We start from the raw sequence: 17435 nt of genomic DNA on the forward strand, positions 1-17435 counted from the left end.
AGCATTCTTTCTCCTTCAAATAATATAGTATTTTTGAAACATTTTTCGACATCAATTTTAGAATCTTTGTACCATAGTTTTGAAGTTGCAAATGGCGGGAGGGGTGTTCGTAGAACCTTGTGGAAAACATAGAAATCCTAATGTCTGTGACGTAGCTTTGTAATAATACCTCAGCAGGCAGCCCAGTTGGCTTTTTCCATTTTTCCTACAGAAAACATGCCACCAAGAGCAGCGTGTTCATCTGGCTCTACCACTTGCTTCTTCACATGGCAACCTCAAATCTCTAGCTAGCGGTTAGTTTTCCCTTGATTGAGTCGAGTCTTCTGCAACCAGATCCTTAAGCACACGTCCAGCTTTAGCCTTGCATCTCCGAGACACTCCACTCGGAGCCCTCCAGGTATATTCTCTGCCTTTACCCAAAACATGTAATTCCTGAGAAACAGATAGAAAACAGAGGGTACAGGTGACTGTGATGAGGGAGACAGTTATAAACCACTGCTGGGTGGCATAGGGTACACTGTGTGTACGTTCAACACAAATGCCTGTGTCCCCTTTCAAATTCACACGCCTAGAAGCCACATTGCACACAGTAAGGGAGGACCTTTAACATGGCCCAACATTTCCTCCATGTGCGTGTGCACCCATCCTCCCAAATGCCGTGCCTACCCTAATTTGCTAAGTCAGTTCATTGGCTCTCCCCTCACCTATACCTCGCCTTCCTCTGCCCAAATACAATCAGGATCCTTCCACCTACTTTCCAATGTTTTATTTTCCCATTCTCTAAGACATAACCTTGCATTCTCTAATGCACAAAAATTACATCCATTATAGTGTGCGGTTTAGTAAATTTGTAGAAGTTGAATATACCATGTTACCAGCTCCCAGAAAGTGACAAATATTCCAGGGATCTGGAATATTTCCTTTTGTTCTCAATTCCCTCACCTCCAAAGATAACTCTTCTCCTGATTTCTAATACTAGAGCTTGCTTTGGCTATTTTACAAGCTTGTAATTGGAAATCATGCAGTGTGTATTCTTTTGTGTCTGCCTTCTTTTTTTTTTTGAATTGTTTTTAATAAAAAAAAAGCCAACCAGTTGTCTAGTTACATTTCTCCCTGCCCCCCAAAAAAATCCCACATGAACTTGGTAGTAATAGAGTCTCTAGCAACGTATTCAAAGTTGAGAAGATTAAAAATTAAGGGGAAAAAGAGTCCTCAGGTCCAATTAAGAGTCCTGCTTCATACATACCAGTTGTCCTGGCTAGACTCAACCTAAGAACCCCCACTAAGAACATTAACTTTTTCCAGTTTCCAATTTCCAATTTCCAGTTTCCAATTTGTGAATAGAGATATATTTTGTTAGTTCTATCAGAAACTTTGTTGCAACTTATTTACAATGCCAACTTCTAAAAGCTTAACTAAAGTTAACTAGACAATAAACTAGGCAGAAATTGCTTTACAGAAAGAGAGAAATTCTAAAATGCCACTTTCCATAGAGAACCCAGTTGTTTTATTTTGAGTAAAGAAAAGAGAAGCTTTTGCTAGGACTAGAAGAAACTCAGCCATGAGTTTGGGATGTGTATTCAAACTACACATGCAATGAGGACAATATTACACTAATGCAATTGATGTGCTGTTGCATTTGTCTACTGTTTGTCTTATTAACAATTATAAACAGAGCAGTGCAACTGGTATTTGGAACAATTCTTATAGTGTTACAGTGTCAGGCACATTTCACTTCTCCTCACACCATTGGTTCTCTTTGCGTACCTGGGCTTCCTCCTCTTCAGTAAAGTCATTCTTGATGTCGAAAGTTTTGCGACTCTCCTCAGGAGTTTCCCCCCTAATCATATTGGCAACAGTCTTGCATGTGACATCAAGCAAACCTTTGATATCTAAGTAGTTTGCAGCCAGAATAAGTTTGAAAAGTGTTCCTTGGTCAACTTTCAGGAATTCTTGGTCTCAAACAGGAATAGCATCTTGCTTTTCTATCAGCTTTTCTTTGTTTTCCTCATCCTCGGAGGAGGAGGCTGGTCCTTGTGGTGGGTACACCACTGAATGACCTTTTTTTTTTTTTTTTTTTTTTTATAATATTGCTGCATTAACATGTGGTAGAGGAACAGATATAAACTAAGGGTTTTCCCTATCTAAGTCCTCTTCCAAATTTCTTTTTTTTTCTTCTTTACTGTCAAAGTGAAGTACAGAAGGGTTACAATTTCATATGTAAGACAATGAGTACATTTCTTATCCAATTTGTTACCTCCTCCCTCATTTTTCCCCTACCTCCCCCTGCCCATTTCCCTCTGCCCCCCTCCATGAGTTGACCAGTTGGTTTACACCAAATGGTTTTGTAAGTATTGCTGTTACAATGGTTTGTCTTTTTTTCCTTTGTCTCTCAATTTTGGTATTCTCTTTCCCTTCCCTAGTTCCAATACACATATATACAGTATCCAGGGTACTAAGATCAGTTACAGTGACAGCAGGGGTAAAATCACAGGAAGGGAATATGAGAGAAAAAAGGTATGGTTTCACATGGCATGTTGAAAATAACTACAACAATAATATACTACTTGTTTCCATAACTTCGAGTTCATTTTGCTTAGCATCATCTTATGTATTCAGTGATCTTCAGCCAGGTCTATCCTAGATATGTACTAACTATTCCCTATGAGGAAAACCATAGAGCCCATATTTCTTTGGGTCTGGATCAGCTGTATTACAAAGCTATAGTAATAGAAACAGCTTGGTATTAGCACAAGAACTGGCCTGAAGACCAGTGGAACAGAACTGAAGACCCAGAAATGAACCTACAGATATATGGCTACTTAATCTTTGATAGAGAAGCTAAAAAAAAATAGGATGGAAGAAAGATAGCCTCTTCAACAAATGGTGCTGGCAAAACTGGTTCAACATCTGTAACAAACTAAAACTAGATCCTTATATTTCACCCTGCACCAAAATCAAATCCAAATGGATCAAAGACCTCAAAGTAAAATCAGATACCCTGAAAACACTACAAGAAGGAATAGGAGAAACACTTGGGCTCCTTGGCACAGTATGACATTTCCTTAAAAAAGGCCCAGAAATTCAACAAATCAAAGAAAGGCTGGACAAATAGGACTGCATCAGACTGTAGAGATTCTGCATGGCAAACATGCAGAAAGCCCACAGATTGGGAGAAGATCTTTACAGGTCATACAACGGACAAAGGCTTCATATCTAAAATATATGCAGAACTCAAAAAGTTAAATTCCTACAAAACAAATCCTCAAAGAACCAATGGCCCCTCAACAAATGGGCTAAAGACATAAAAAGAGACTTCTCTGAAAAGGAAATGAAAATGGCCAAGAGACACCTGAAGAAATGCGTTTCCAAATTTCTAACCTTTTAAGATAGAAAATGACCAGCTGGACAGACTTCAGTTAAGTGGACCAATAAAAAATGCAGCAAAGAGCACTAGCTCATCATTTGACTTTCAAGCAGTAAGGTTTCCCTCTTTGGTAAGTTTCCTGACAAGGAAACATAGGAAGTGTCAAAGCTCAGAAAAATAACAGCCCCCCATGGTTCTCTCACTAACACCACCGACGCCACAGTAGGTGTCATTATCTTAAGTACTGAAAGATAATTATCCCGAGGACAGGTGACTATTACTACTCCAATGAAGCCGCCATTGCTTCAAAGCCCTGTCACAGTTCTTTGAAGATGGACAGACTAAAGATGCCTCTTTTATTTTTGTTGCTATTATAAAGGTGATGTAAAGAGGGGTTACAGTTACATAAATCAGGGAATGAGTACATTTCTTTTTGGACAGTGTGACCTCTTCCCCCCTCTCTCAATTTTTCACTCCTGATGGCCTATCTCATAAGTTGAGCATAGTGTCTAGTGAGTACCACTGCTGTGTTTGGTCACACTTTGTCCCAGTTCTGTATCCTCCCAAAGACAGAGAAACGAACAAATGAGACAAAAAGAAAACAAAAGCAACAACAAAGAAAAAAAAAACCCCTCTTGTTTCTATTTCCTGAAGTTCATTTTGGTAAATATTATTTCATATGATCAGAGGCATGGCGCCTTCGTGTTCGTCTCCTAAGAGCATCCTCCTTTGGTCTCACTGTGTTTGCATGCCTAGAATCCTGTATCATTGATTATGCCCCAGTGTGCTTTAGATCTAGCTTCTGCACAGGAAAGAAAATAAGCACCTGTTTTGTCTCTGAACATGGCCGAGATTCCTCTTTCCAAGAAAGACTTGTTCCTCCTTTAAACTGCCTTTGCTCCTGCTCTTGGCCTGCCCTGAGTCCATTTTTTTTTTTGTTGTTGTTGTTTTTACAACCAAAAGGAGAAGTTTATTGCCTATAAAGGCCTCACACGCAGCACTTTTCCTGATCTATAGCACTTGTATTTTGGACCTGACAATTAAGTTCCCTGTGGCCTCCTGTCCTGAATGGACCTTCATTCTTTCCTAGGTGTTTATCTTCTCTACAGCCTATAGGATGAGTGGCACACCTCCCTCCACCATATGCATATAGGTAACGGGCGAGGAGCTCAACACGTTCTTATTGAGTATTTTGGTCATGTTCTCAATGAAATAAACTATATAGCTCTGTTTCTTGTGGATTTGATTGCACATGTGCATATAACATGGCCACTGCTGGCTCTTTCCCCCCCCAAATAAAACTCATTCTTTGGCGGGCATTGGGGAAGCACATTGGGAGAGGCTTCTACTGCAATTAGAGGTTCTCCCTGTTCCTCCTTTATTCCTGGCACAATTCTAGCCGCCTCCCCCACTACTTCCCCCTTCCACATTACAGATTAGAATATATTCACCCAGAATTTAATCACTATCTGACGGTTGTGGGACTTCTGGGGAATGAGATCATCTTCCCACTGGAGCCCATCTTGGAGATTGTTAAATATCCCTGTCTATACTGCAACTGTAAACATTCTTTCCCAGCTCTCTAGACACTTAATCAACAAGACTAATATTTGGTGTGTAGGTTGGTCCCCAGCAGGATAAAGTGTTTGCCAGGAACTGATCTTCCAGCATGAGTAGGCACAACATGGTCTACATCATTCACACATTCACCATTTAGGTCCTAATATTTGAGAGATCACTTTCTTAACCCTCTGCGTTTTCCTGATTTCCAATCGAGTTTTGACCATTTTTCAAAGGGTTAAGCTTCACCTCAGCTTCACCCCCTGGTGACTGAGAAGAGCTCTGTCCCCTCTAAGCCCGGTACTTACAGGAAAGAGTGTGCAGTCTCCTGACACCCCTGACCTCAGCCCTTTCCTCTCACTTCCCTGTCACAAGTTTCATTTCTCTTCTATTCGTCCTTTGGCCTTCTTCTTTTTCAGAAAATTCAATTTTCCTCTTACAGAATGTATTAAAATTTAACAGTCACAGAATCTTAGCCTGCAATACACTAAAGCTTTCCCGATAACTTCATTTCCTTCTCTCATTGAAGAGGCCAGTCTCAAAGTCACCCTGAATGTTGAATAATTTCTGCATAATAGCTATTTCATTCCGTTTGCCCACTGATATGTTTGTTCTTCATAGACATAGGTGCTTCATTTCCCTCATTATGCTTTCCCTGGGCTAATGTTAATAATGTAGTGTGGAGGAACATTCTAATTTCTCCTCTAAGAAGAGACTAATTGTGCAGGGTGAATATTGATAATCCAAATGTTCCCCCCTTCCCCATTCTCTACCATTCCACTCCTCTCCATTACTCACCAATGGCTTTCAAGGAGGGAGGAGGGAGAAGGTCATGAGAAAAGCCAGGGTCCTGGGTTCACTTTTCCGGATATAGTACAGCATAGCTGAGGATGTGCGGGCACCTGAGAAACTAGGTGGGAATTAAAGAGATGAGAAAGGCTTTGGTGGAGAGGGTTATCAGGAAATAGTTGGATGAGGGCTTGCTATATAGTAGACAATGTCCCGATCTTCCTTCAAATCTCTTGTTTAGTTTTCATGACTGGCCGATTGGATTCCTTTTTGAAGGGAAATGTTTATTGTTATTTCAAGGTCAACACAGAACATGAGACAAAGTCAACTAAGACTCTGTCTGTCCCCACTGTTGCAATAAGTTTAAAATTCCTGCCACGATGTATGGCCAGAGAAGAGAAGTACTCTAAGACATAGGGATTTGCGTCACTTCCAACCCCCATTCCTTTCTCAAAGTCTTGTTGACATAGGGAGAGGGGGAATTCTCCAGTCTATGAGCCAAAGGGAATCCCGGGATTGGACAAATATCAATCACCTGTGCTGGTTCTGAAAGATGCCAGGGAAAGGATGCTTTGTGAAATGCAAGCTTTCCTGACCATGCCTAAATGAAATGCTGATTTCCCGAAAATTCCTAAAGGAATTTTCTAAGAGTCTGGTTATTTAGTAGATATGATTTTCCTGCTTCTTGCTTTCTAACAGTTCAAGTGTGTACTGGTGAAGTAAAAACTGAGAAGGAAAATTCAGTGTGATGATATCCAGTTGAGTTGTGACCTGGATTCAGGTCTCACATAAGCTGAAGCAAGGAACAGTCACAGCTGACGAGCCTAGAGAAGGATGGTATTATGTGAGCCCATTCTTTAAAAATCAGAAGAGTCACTGGGTGCTGGTGGCTCATACCTGTAACCCTAGCTACTCAGGAGGCTGAGCTGGGTGGGAGGGTCATGGTTCAAAGCCAGCTTGGGCAAGAAAGCAAGAAAGTCTATGAGACTCTTATCGCCAGTTAACTACCAAAAAAAAAACAAAAAAAACTTCCAGAAGGGGCACTGTGGTAGAGTGCTCATCTTGAGCAAAACAGCTCAGAGACAGGGCCCAGGCCCTGAGTTCAAGCCCCACAACCAACAAAAAGAAGTAAGAAAAAATATCTGAAGACTCTAGCCCATGGGCTGTGAAGTCATCCATCTCAGGCAGGAAGAAGGAGCTCCTGGCACCTGGAGAAAGGGAGCAGCTGGTGATGCCCACCTGAATTCTCCACCGGGGGTGGGTGGAGAAGAATGATGAGCAAGACAACAGTGACATCGTTCATCCTGCCAATGGGCTGCTTGGCCCATCTGGCCTCAGCCTCTTCCTCTCTCACTCTCCTCCCATAGCAAATGCCAGTGCTGGGCATTTCTTGAGCAAGAAAAAAAGTGGCAGTTTCATGCGGTCCACACTTAGGCAGTGATTCTCTTCCTATGGCTTCCCACTGCACTTCAAATAAAGCCTCCGATTCTCTTCATTAAGCTCCTCGGCATTCCCGTGCACCTGTTCAGCTCCGTGGCACACAGTGATCTCTCCACGTACATTGAGAACTTGATGGTTTTCCATCTTTCCAGCCCAGGGTCTTGCTCGTTCTGTGCTTTTCCTGGACTTTTCTCTCTCCTCATCTAGTCTCTCATCCTTCAGGTATTGCTGTCAATGTTGGCTCCATAGAAAGCTGCTCCTCACTAGGTCCTTCTGTCCTCTCCTTGCTCTGAGCACCTCTACTCTCTCTATAAGACCCAATCCTAGCTTGTTTGTGTAGGTCAGTGTCCCTATTGGACACACGTCCCTCTCACAAGGGGTCTTACAGGAAGGGACACAGCAGCCCCTCCCTCTGATTTGTGTTATGGAAGCTTTGCCTTTCTGACCAATGCTTGAAATCTGTGTTGGTGTGTGATATCATTTCTTAGGTCAGGTATATTGCTGCATAATATATATACAGTAAAATCCATCTTTTTTTTTTTTTTGGCCAGTCCTGGGCCTTGGACTCAGGGCCTGAGCACTGTCCCTGGCTTCTTCCCGCTCAAGGCTAGCACTCTGCCACTTGAGCCACAGCACCGCTTCTGGCCGTTTTCTGTATATGTGGTGCTGGGGAATCGAACCCAGGGCCTCGTGTATCCGAGGCAGGCACTCTTGCCACTAGACCATATCCCCAGCCCAAAAAATCCATCTTTTAAGTGTACATGTCTATGGATTTTAGTGAATGCTTAAGGATTATTTCTCTACTCAGGGTGCAGAAGATGTCAACTATTTCAACAACTTTTTCACACCCTTTGTAGTCGAATTTTCTAAGGCCTCTGCTTTTGGAAACCACTGTTTAGCTTTCTAACCCTAGAGTTTTACCTACACCATGATGTTATACAAAGAGAATCGTGCTTCAAAGCCTTTGGTCCTGGAATGTTTTCACTGAACACTCTGCATTGGAGACTCATCCATCTGACTGTGTTGCCGTTCCTTCATGGCATTTATTCATTACTTGTGAGCCCAGCACATGTTCTTTCCTTTATGATTGCTGAGCAATCTGCCATCGAAGCCCTTCTGAGTCAAGTAGAACTTTCATTCTCTCCCATACCACATCCCAAGGCCTGTTGATCCCTCTGCTAACTCTCAGATCCCTTCTTTCTATGCTCTCCCGACTGCTACCCACGAGTCATTTCTTCCAGGGCTTTTCCCCAGAGCTTTCTATCTGGTCTCCTCATCCTCACGGGGCTCCCATGAGTCACTCCCCTCCCGGGAAGCACCTCAGTATCTGAGCAGCCCCTACCGGCCCTGAGGCTTCCAGGGAACCTACTCTCATGCCGGCCTTGCAATATCTGAAAAATCCAGAAATCCAGTCTCCGCATGGAGCTCCTGGTTCCCATTCTCCTGGGACTTCCTTGTTCACACTCCAGTCCTGTCTGGAGAATTAGCCCTGCTTCTGCCTTTGAAATCCCGCTCTTATCATTGAATCCACCCAAACCTGGATGCTCTGCTTGTGCCCGGTCTTTCTGAGTCCTGGAAAGAAACTCTTGCCAACAGCTGCGCTGATAGCGTTCTCATCAACATCCCTACTGTTTCTGTGTTCTGTAATTAAAGCTACCTTAAACAGTTACTTCCAGAATGTCAGTAAACTTCATTGAAGCTTATTTAAATAAATAAATAAATAAATAAAAACCAAGGCTAATTAAACCACTTTTCTCACTCACGCGTCTTCCATTCTCTCCTGGGAATTCATAATGATGTTTGGACTCCAGCTTGCATTTCCCTTTCCTCTGGATGGTGAGGGAGGCCAGGAATGTGCTCAGCTAGGAACAGGAGTGGGGAAAGAGAGGGTGTGCCTTCCCCAGCACTTGATTCTGTGTGTGTGTGTGTGTGTGTGTGTGTGTGTGCGCGCGCGCGTGTGTGTGATTCTGGACATTTCTGGAGGATAGCCCAGGGATAGTCTTAGAAGTGTGCTGCTGGCCCCAAGTCTCAAAGATGAGTCACTGGCAGCCATTTTTACAAGTAACAGAGGCGGGAAAGGGTCTGATTGCATCCGAAGGGTGCATTTCATTACCTAGGCAAGCTGCCATTCAGTACTTCCTCCTTAAGATTCCAAGTGGACGAGGATAGATGTGCACACTATAAATCCAAGCACCAAAGAGCCTGAGGCAGGAGGATCCTGAGTTCAAGGCCAGCCTAGGGGTTATTGCAAGACAATATCTTAAGACAACAACAACAAATATTTAAAATGGCCTGCCCCTCCAAATTCCTAGAACTCTGGCACTCCATCCTCAGTGATCTCTTCAAGTGCTGGGTGAAAGACAACATGGAGGCTTAGGGTCAGCGGGAATCCATTAATGCTTGATACTTCTTCCAAAAACACATCCAAAGTTCGGGTAGGAAAGGGTGGTGCAAACAATTGACTTTTATGTTTCCTGCTAGCTGGTAGCGTTAAAAGTTTTTTTTTGCTTCTGATTTTAACTTTATGCCTTCTTATAATCCCACAATGGCAGTTGGCTTTGATATCATTGCTGTTTGTTGACAAGAGCAGAGTTTAGCAGGATGTAAGCAGAAGGCGTGGTGCTGTCTTAAAACATTTTCATGGTAAGCCACAGTCTAGAATGGGTATGCCCCACGAGGCAACAGGACCCGGATGGCTGAACTGGCCTTGAGGCAACAGGACCCGGATGGCTGAACTGGCCTTTGTGGAAGCAATCATCCGAGTCAGTATCTTTCCTGTGTGTCTCATTTAATCTTTTGGATATCACCCCAGCCCCTATCCAAATGCCATGGTTTAGGGAGGCTCTGGGACTCCCCAAATTCTATCCTCTCACTGCTTAAGAACGATTCAGTAATCCTTTCTTTTTTCTTTTTTCTTTTTTGGTTCCTTTAGCATATGTTTTGGTTTTCAACTTAAAATGCAAATCCCTTGTTGCAGAAAGAGATTCCTTGCCAGCCATCTATAGGATCAGGAGGTTGGGAAAAGCTCAAAAAGCTCAAAACTGGATTCCCGAGGGCTTTAGAAAGCAAGAGTCTCGAGGCCAAGTCAAGCATCTATCTCTATTGAGATCATGTGGCCGTGGAATTGGGGTTCAGTTGTTGAGCAATGTAAAATTTACACGCAATGATGCAAAGATGGAAAATTCAGAAGGGGACCAACGTGTGCGGTGAGGAAGCCCGGGTCCCTAGACTTCTTCCCATGGCCCTTGGGTGACACGGGAAGCAACTGTGCTCCCCACAGAGCTGAGCCCTGAGCACCCAAAAGCCACAGGAGGGAGGTCAAGCTGCTGCTTGGTCATCAGGAATGATGGGAGATGTTCTGTGGAGATTTCCCTCACACACATTGCTCTGTCATCCTCAGTCTTTTCAGTTTCATTTGCAAATACAGTATTCTTTTCAAGGTTTGTTTAAAAGTTCAGGTTAAAATGCATCCCTGTCTAGTGTGAAGGCCTTTTGGGAAATGTGGCCAGTCATATCATCACCACCATGAAGACAGCAAAGGAGTTCTCTTGCCCCTAGAAATCATGCTTCTGTTTGTGTTTTGTTGTTTTTGGTTGTTTTCTGCCAATGGTTTCGCCTTTTCCAGAATGCCTAATGGATGGAATGACGTATTGACGTATCTGTATCTGCACGGCTTTCATTCTGGCCTTTTCTTTCACTGCAATGATGCTTTGGATGTCTGCCCACAATTGTGTGGATGCAAACTACATTCTTTCCTAGTGATATTTAGCATTGTTCTTTGTCAATCTACTCACTAGTTAACAGATACTTTGGCTGGGTTCTGAGCTATGGTGATTAGAGCTGCTATAAGTATTGGTGTATGGATTCTTGGATGAGTGTTGCTGTCTTTTCACTGGGTAAATACTCAGGAGAGGAGTTCCAGGTCATAATGCTAGATAGAAAAGAAAATGGTTTTATATTGGTTTTTAAAATGCCGTACACAGGGAGAATATAATATTCTTTTGTACTCCGTGATATTTGCCTCAAATCCTATTTCCATGAATACATTTCTGCACAATATTTGAAGCTATATTATTTGAAACCACATTACTAGCATGTTTTGATGTTCACTGCCAAGGGCTGGGATTCTGCCTGTAGTGACCAGTACATGAATAGGTAGGACTGAGCACAGAGGAGGCTCACAGTAAATCTTGGTGAATAAATGAATTCACTCATATTACTGCACCTCTGCTTCCTTCTCATCTTATTTATTAAATTTGCATTTCTTTATGATTTATTTTAAATTTACATTTCTTAGTTTCTATTTCTTGGTTTCATTTTCCCCTAATTAGAAGACAGCTTTACCTTTTCCATAGGGAAATTTTCCATGTTTAGTATTATTGTGTATGCTTATTTTACCTATTGTTTAGTTCATTCTTTCTGATTTCTCTGTCCCCATGTCTGTTTCTCTGTCTTTGACTCTCTTTTTCCTTTCTCTTTCATATTTCTTTTTCCTCCTCTGGTTTCGCTATCCACTGCTTTTCTTTGACCAAGATTTTGGAAAGTATGAATCTTGATTAAACTTTTTCTGGTGGATACCTCAACTTTCAAAAATTCATTAAAATGGCGTCTTTCTAATTAGCAAAGCAAAGGAAGAAACTGGTCTAAATTGACTTGCTCTTAATGTAAATACTGTCATTTTCTGAAACTGTAGCTGATGGATAATGAAGCTTACAGTGATTAATTCATCCAAGGACATTTGGTGATGTTATCTTTATTGAAGTATAATTTATACATTAAAAATAGGACACATGTAATATTCACATTTTGATCAGTTTGTACCTGTGCATAAAACCATGGTAGCCTCATGGCAACCAACATGCAAAGTGTCTGTCATCTCTAAATGTGTCATGTGTTCTTGTGTGTGGACACATGTGTGGGTGTGCTCATGTATACTGTGTGCATGTGCAAAGCATGGTTCATGTGGGTCTGGGTATGTATATATGTGTGCCCATGTGCACATGAGCATGTTTGTGCTTTTGAGTGTGCACACATGTGCCTGTGTTTATACATATGTACATATGGGCATATATTTGGTAGGAATGCATAATATGAAATCTAGGCTTTTTAATGTTTTTGAAAATACAAAATTGTATTTCGTTGAGTAATACTCCTTTAGAACTTATTTGCCATGCATAGCAGAGACTTTATGCCCAGTGAAAAGTGACTTCCCATTTCTCCCTCTGCCAAGTTCCTGGCAACCACTATTCAATTCTCTGTTCTACATTAGACTAATTTAGGTCCTCTTGTAAGTGGAATCATACAGTGTCATTCTGTAATTAGTCATTTTATTTACCATAAGGTCATCTGAGTACATTCTTGTGCACAAAATTGGTGCACAAAATGAGTACACAAACTGAAAGTGCACATGTGTATATATAACAAAAATGTTAACTTATGTATGTTCATATATGTGTGTATCTATATACATGTATATCACATATATGTACATACATAAGTATGCACATATATGTATGTATATATGTATATATATATATACATTGTATGTATCTTGCATTTCCTTTATCCATTCACCTGTAGATAGACTTTGAAGTTGAGTCTATGTTTTGGCTCTTGCAAATAGTGCTTCAATGAAACTGACATGCAGATTTCTTTTGGAGGCCCTGATTTCAGTTCTTTTGCAAGTACCTACTGAAGTGGGTATTCTGATCATAGAATAGTTTTCCTGTCATTGTTGAAGAGCTTCCACAGTGTTTTCCATCATGGCTCTTCCATTTCACTTCCCTCCCAACAGTGTGTGAAGGTTTCAGCATCCCCATATCCTTGCCAACACTGTAAAATCACTGCTAAGCATTCTAGCAGTAGCGTCTTTGAGAATCACTGCAGCAGAGGAACCTTTCAGCAGAAGAGATGTAGGCAACTGGGGAGCAGGGCTATCACTTCGAAGCAGAGGGGAAGTTTTCTCCTTGTCAGATACTACAGAATCATGCAGCTGGCAAGATTTAAAATTAGCTGTCTTATTAATCCATCTTTCAGAACTAGGTAATTCCAATGGCAATTTGAAACAGATTTGAATTTTAGCAATGAGGGCAGTGCTAGGAAAGCTTGTGCTTGACCTTCCACAGAGACTCTGTACAGTAGATGTGCTCAGTCGCTGATTTATTTATGCCACATAGTATTCATAAATGATACCATCACTTTGTATCCTCACACACATTCAAGTACAATTTGCTACTTTACAATTAAAAACTAATTTTGTTTGTTTTTGTATTTGTTGCAGTAGAGATTGAACTCAGGTGCCCTTGAACCATGCTTCTTGTCCTTTCTGTTTATTTATTGATTTAGTCCATCCTAGGGCTTGAACTCAGGATTGAGAACAGTCTCTTGGCTGGTTTTCTCATGGCTCTACCGTTTGAGCCATAACCCCACTTCCAGCTTTTTGGGGGTGGTTAATTGGAGAGAAGAGTCTCAGGGACCTCTCTGCCCAGGCTGGCTTCCAGCTGCAATACTCAGCGCTCAGGTACATGAGTAGCTAGAATTACAGGCAGTGAGCCACTGGTGCCTGGCTGCTTCATTCGGTTTTGTAGTGTATGCATGCGTATATGTGCTGGCCAACCTGGACTGTGATACACCTATTTTCTGCTTCCCACATGGCTAGGATGATACACACGTACCACCACATCTAGATGATTGGGATGGAAGTCTTGTGTTTGTGCCTAGCCTAGCCATGAACCATAATCTTTCCAACCTCACAGCATCTAGGTAAAAACTAACCTTTTACAGAAAGAGAAAAGGATATTGATGATTCAGAGAAGCCCGGGTGCCCATTCTTTCATAAACCAAATCTCCTATGTTGATTGAGATGTTATGCTTTATAATCATCGTACTTGCGTTTGCTTATATTGGTAGCAGCCTTTTTTTCCTCTCCTAAAGGCAGCACTGTCCTGGCTCTGGCAGTCAGCCAGATTCTTATTAATTCTTCTCCATTGAATTGGTTCACATGTTCCTGGACCTTTCTCCTCAGCGAGAGGGCTGCAGTGACAGACAGGACAGTCCCCCATCTGGAACTGGTGATGCACACTGTGCGAAGGACACGTGGAGGAGCAGCGGGTAGTGTGGATTGTCGCTAAGGGCAGAGCACAGGCAGTTGGTACAACCTGTGAGCTCTGGCACTTAGACACACTGTGCTGAATCCCTTCTGTACCACTTCCTGTGTGCCCTTGGAAGAATGACCCAACATTGCATATGATAACTGGTAGGGAAGCTGGGAGGAAGGAGGGGTTAGCACCAGCCTGGCACAGATACAGACTCAGTGAAGGATGGCACAATGATGCTCTATTCTGGCGTAGCTGTAAGCCCAGTGCTAGCAATGCCTGGGACAGAGCGTCCAGAGACACAAACTCCTCCATTTCCTGTGACTCACGTCCTTCCTGCCATGTCCCTACCCAGTCACAGACCACAGCATGACATGATGTTTTGGTCCATGGACTGAATGTATGACACCATATTCCTGGGGGTGGCAAGCTGTACCACGCAGGTTTGTGGAAGCGTTCTCTGGGGACGGCGAAGCCATGACAAACTTGCCTCACCACGCATTTCTCACAACATATTCTGTCTTCAGGTGACGCTTGTTTGTACAAAACCCAGCTCTTTAATATTCCCATTTCAGAGTCTCCCCATCTGTTTCTACCACTCATTTCAGATTTTCTTTTTCCTTCCATGGAACACGTGTAAGGAGAAATCCTCCTTATTTCTCAGGACTCTGTGCTAGAAGTACTCATGTAGCCCTGCAGAAATAAGTCCTACTAGGGTTCTGGCTACCTAGCATCGCAGGCCAGATGCTACCAGGTGTGACTGTTCACCTAAAGCTTCTACTCCACACCCTAGAGCTACTAAGAGCCCTGAGGGTAAGGTGTGGGGTTAGGGGAGCCAGCAAACAGCCAGCTTGTGGCAGGACCTTCTTCCCTGGCTGGCCAGGACTCATGCGATCTCAGGACAGAAGGCAATTTGCCTGCATATGGAAGCTCACAGATGTCTTATAAAGTAAGTGGCCATCCACGCCAGCCAGCCTCTCAGCGCTCCACAGCCGGCGCGGGTGCCACTGTGACTGTGGTACCCACATTCTGTTGCCTAGCAACGAAACTTCCCCAGTGATGTCAGAGCCTACCCATTTATAACTTGAAATGCTACTGGTAGAAATTACCACCTGGAACAAGGATTCTGTGTTCACATACTACCTTCTTGAACACATGGGAAGCTACAAATAGCTCAGTGTGTTCCTATCAGATGCTTTTTGTGTATAAGTGGTAGGAGAGATTAGGAGTAAGCTGGATATGAACTTAAAGAAAAAGAATCAGTAGTTTGGAACTTTCAGCATATGTTGTTCTAAGCACAAAATAGCTAGGATTTTCATCACCTGAAGTGTATTTTATTATGTATGCCAGTGATGATATAGATTACATATTCTGGTATTTTTAGTAATGGATTGAAACTGACCTCTCATCATTTTAATGTTACAAATATAAACAGAATAAAAACTTAATATTGAATGGGGAAAAAGCATCACTTTAGATATTATTACCTTTTGGATTTTACCTTTCATGTGAGGGTAGGGAAATAATCTTATTTTCTGGATTTTTGTTTCTATTTGAGAAATTCCTCCTTGCCTAAAATCAACTTTATTACGAGAGAGCAAAATACAGCAAATTTGCTTAACAAATATTGGCCTAAGCAAATAAATATTGAAGTATAAATTAATTTTTTTTTTATTTTCTAGCCTAGATGACAGAAAGAGTTTTGGTTTACAAGGGTTTTTCTCCCCCTGAGGCAGGGTCTCCCTATGTAGACCTGCTTGTCCTTGAACTCTCCATCCTCCATCCTCAGACTCTTGGGTGTTGAGGTTACAGGCATAGACAACTACATCTAGTTTGGAAATAAAGTAAACATTGCCTCAGACTGTTTCCGTTTGTTGTTGTTGAAAGTGAAATATCTACCAGGAGAGCTAGACAGAGAGAGACTGAAAGACAACTCTGGCATTGATCAAGTCAAGGTTAAGAATCTTTCATGCTTGTTTCCAGAAATAGTTGACATTCTTCCTAAAGCTGCAATTTTAGACAAGGTATTTTTGCTGTCCAGAGGAATTCACCCAGGTCCCCAGAAAATCAGCATATGAAAGCCATCCGTGAAGCACTGTATAAGTGTAAATCCCCAAATCAATCTTATTGTCTTTTTGTGCATCAAAAAAAAAAGAGGACTTCAGGACTGCAGGTTAAGGAGGCATTAGAGAAGGCCCGTTAGAGCTGACTGGAGGGAAAGGGTTTGGGAAGGCTCTCAGTTTAGCCTGTGAAGCCTGTTTTGTCTGCTGAGGAAGCAGCATTGTCCTAGGGTTCTGAGTATGAGAATCAGAACTGTGGGACTACAGTCTTGTGTTCCTGCTCACCCACCATGTCCAATATACATAGTCTTCAGGATTATTACTATATTTGCTATCCCAGATATTTTAGGAGGCTCTGGATGGTAGAAATCTGGCACTTTTAATTACCCCCAAACCTGCAAGATGAATAATAATTTCTTAGCCTTCATCTGTAAAAGTGGTTGATTTCCATGACAACAGCCTTCTGTTTTTGCTGTGTGCATTTGCAGGGCTGGTACTTGGGGAGCACTTTATAGGGACGATACTGTTCAGGTAATTGCTCCCCAATGTGTCCAGACCATGAGCTTGTAACTTGAACAAACCAGTCATCATTTTAAAAACTCAGCTATTCTCATGGAAATGATCGAGTTTGTACATGTTACTCTTGGAGCGATACCTGCACTAAAGAGAAAGCAAAAAGGCTTTACCGAGTCCTAAGAACTGGAGGTGAATGAATTCTGGCTCCTGACTTGGTCAGATTTTGGAATTTGATCTTAAGCAAATTTGCAAAATCTCCTTCTGCTTGCCTTCTTAATCAGCAAGTTCTAATGCTAATGTCTCCCTCACAGACTCGTTGAAGATGTAACAAAACATTTAACATTTAACATTTGATTGATTGTACTGGGGTAAAGAATTTCATTACCTATAAGCATTTTATTATTTTACATGTTCATTCCCTCAATATTTTCCCTGAAATCATAACTCTAGATTCATAAAGTTAGGCTACTGTGTTCTCAATAACTTTTATTTTTGGTGCCACTGACGTTGGAAGTCAAGGTATGTGCTTATGTTTTACTGCTTGAGCCAGGTGTCCAGCTCTTAATGATAGCTCTAGAAAGTTCTTGGGGTTAAGTTCTGCTATGGCTT

At 42.0% G+C, this 17435-nt stretch overlaps 1 long non-coding RNA gene across 1 annotated transcript in view; it reads left to right on the top strand.

The window, feature by feature from the left end:
- Positions 1–16540, top strand: part of LOC125339627 — a 30375-nt gene extending 13835 nt beyond the window's left edge. The window contains exons 2-3 of the long non-coding RNA XR_007208572.1: positions 2027–2036; positions 16530–16540. This is a non-coding gene — a long non-coding RNA (uncharacterized LOC125339627). The remainder of the gene's footprint in view (positions 1–2026; positions 2037–16529) is intronic.
- Positions 16541–17435: the final 895 nt, after the last annotated feature.

This window comes from Perognathus longimembris, chromosome 21 (assembly GCF_023159225.1).
Source record: "Perognathus longimembris pacificus isolate PPM17 chromosome 21, ASM2315922v1, whole genome shotgun sequence".
NCBI lineage: Eukaryota > Metazoa > Chordata > Mammalia > Rodentia > Heteromyidae > Perognathus > Perognathus longimembris.